We start from the raw sequence: 2,911 nt of genomic DNA on the forward strand, positions 1-2,911 counted from the left end.
CTGTCCTGCCCCTGGCTGCCCAGCACCGCCCCCCTGCCCACGAGCCCCCGTCCCCCAGGCCCAGGCCCTCCTGCCCAGTACCGCTGTGTCTGCGTTGCAGCCCTGAAGCACATGCAGGAAGACCCCGACCCCGCGGTCAGCTGCCTGGCCGCGCAGACCTCCTACGTCCTGGAAGCCAAGGAGAAGATGAAGATCACCGGCCCCCAGCTCCTGCTTCTGCTGCAGGAGGCCGAGAAAGGCCCGTTTCTGAGCCTGCGTCCAGGGCAGACAAGACGGCGGCAGCGGTGACTGTGGCTGGGCTTCTGAGCCCTGCTCTAGACATGTGGGTGCGTCCCTGCAAAGCCTCTGTGATAAAGGGAGAGTGACCACTGCTGACCTAGTGGCTAGGATTCCGGGCTCTCCCTGCCATGGCCGGGGCTCAATCCCTAGTTGGGGAACTGAGATCCCATAAGCCGTGCAGCACGGTCAAAAAAAAAAAATCTTTTAATTAGAAATAAAATAAAATAAAAGGAGAAAGAGGGAATGTCCTAGCAGGAGGTGTTTCCTCGTCTTTCCCCTGGAGCCCATTCCCTCCCAGGGTAGAGCTGCCTTCTCTGCAGTGAACCTCTGGGTCCAGGCCCCTCCCAGCCCCGCCCTCACTCAGCCAGGGCCCTGAGGCCAGAGTGCGGGGCCTGGGAACCTCAGCTTGAACTGCAAACTGGGAGGAAAGCGGTGCTGGGATACGGGGGGGTTGTGGGCAGGGTTCCTGGCCGTAGGCAGTGCACTCTGGCTGGTTTAAGCCGCTTATTAAAGGGCATCAGTCAGCTCCCGGGGGATCAGCGTTTGGCTACTGCGCTCCAGGCACCAGGTGGCTCTGCGGAGCACCCCTGTGGCGGTCCCGTGGCTCAGCACACCCCGGCCCAGGTGACAGCGCTCAGGCCTGGGCATGGAAAACTTGGCCGCTGTCCCTCCTGCCACGCCGACGGGTCAGCGGGGTGAGCACCTACCATCTCCCACTGCCCCCGCTGGAACCGGCCCTGCCGGCGGCCGTCCCACCGTCCTGGGGCGGCTCTCCGTCCACGCAGGGCCACTGGCTGTTCCCATCGCCACCATCCCGCCCCCGCTTGGAGCCAGGGTGTCACCTGTTACCCCCGACCTCAGTCAGCTGGGCCCTGGGCAGAGCTCTGGGTACAGTGACAGTGACCCCATGTCCTACAGAGCAGGGGCCCCATGGCCCAAACTCTGGCCACAGTGAGGCGGACGCCCGGCCTGGCTCTGTCTCTGGCCCGGCAGTGTCTGGCCTCTGTCACCCGCACCCCAGACCCCGGGGATGTGTGGAGCTCCCGCTCAGTGGCCGCATCTCCACCTTGCACGCCTCCCTCTCAGCAGTGGCCACGCTCCCCAGGTTATCTGGGCCTAGGGAGCGGCGGGAATCACTGCCATGGTTGCAAACAGACCTCAGAGGCAGCGTTGAAGCTTGCGCTAACCCGGCACTGGTCAGAAGCCTCTTCCACCCACCGCCTTTGTCACCAGCTGGCACTAGGGGCCATTCCGGCCGCACCTGTTATAGGTGGCGGTGCTCGGGGAAAGTCACAAGACTCAGTATACACTCACGGTCCCTGCCTCGCCCTCCAAAGCGCGATCCTGCTTTGCTACAAGCAATGACAAAGGATGGATTGTATTATAACCTGTCAGCAGGTCAAGTGCATTGGTATAGGACCCGCTTCAGAGACAGTCACGCTCCTTGCCTTGGTCAAGCCAAATAAGGGACTCAATGGGCAGAGACAAGCCCAGGAAATGGATTCTAGGGCCCTCTTGTCCTGGGATGATCTCGGCCACATCTGTTGCCTTCTGGGCCTCAGTTCCTTTCATCTGTAAACTGAGAGGTTTGGAAAAAACTATCTTTTAAGATGCCACCCAGCCCTGGCAATGAATGGCTCGTGTCAGATTCCGAGAAGTGCAAATTTCTTGCCTGGGAAAGCCGCCTGGGAACTTATATCCTAAACAGAATTTCTCTTCTTCATCCTCGTTTGTTTTCCAAGTTTTCTATAATAAACAGTTATTGGACGTCCGCGGCGGTCCGGCGGTTAAGACTCTGCCTTCCAGGGCAGGGGGCATGGGTTCGATCCCTGGTCGGGGAACTAAGGTCCCACATGCCGTGGGGTGTGGCCAAAAATTTTTTAAAAAGAGGCCATAACAAGCAGTTATTACTCTTATAATCTGGAGAGGAAAATCCCACATTAAAAGAATAAAAAGCGATGTCCCTTAACTCACTATTCCTGCTTCCCCACCCCAAGTGCCTTGGCTTCTTCAAGACTTGAATTTGGAAAAACCACCTTTTGTGGCCAAAGTCTGGGGGCCGAGGGGGAGTCTGCTGGGTGCAGTCAGTCAGCTCCGGGTCCTCCGTCCTCTGGTTTCATCCACACCCCTCCCCGCTGGTATGCAGCTGGCGATGCCCCGTTGTCACTTCCTGCAGTCGACTGTAGGCTCTGTCCCGAAGGGCAGAATCCTATGTGAAAGATGGCCTGTGGGGAGCAAGGGTGGGGTGAGACCGGGTGGGAGGTGGCGTGGGTGGAGCTCGGTCAACCAGCCAAAAACAACTGGACTCAGGAGCCACCGCTGCTCCCCAGGGCTGGGAGGTTCCGTGCCCGCCGCGGGGCTGGGGGGATGCATCTCTGTCACTGGCCCCCAACTTGCCAAGCCCCTTCCTTGTGAGGACCAGGACCCTCTGGGGAGGAACCTTCCTCCGCCCACGGTGACCCCATCGGCGCCATCACCTGTCACCAGCCGTGGGTCCGGATCTGCAGCAGGGCCTGTGCAGGCTGAGGAAGCAGCTTGCTTTGGTATTTGGAAAACAAAGCAAAGAGAGACCCAATTGTCTTCTTAATACAGACATCAGAAAGGAAAGCTTCAGAGTGGTCGGGGGAGGGAA

Source organism: Neophocaena asiaeorientalis, unplaced genomic scaffold (genome assembly GCF_003031525.2).
Source record: "Neophocaena asiaeorientalis asiaeorientalis breed wild unplaced genomic scaffold, Neophocaena_asiaeorientalis_V1.1 scaffold44, whole genome shotgun sequence".
Lineage (NCBI taxonomy): Eukaryota > Metazoa > Chordata > Mammalia > Artiodactyla > Phocoenidae > Neophocaena > Neophocaena asiaeorientalis.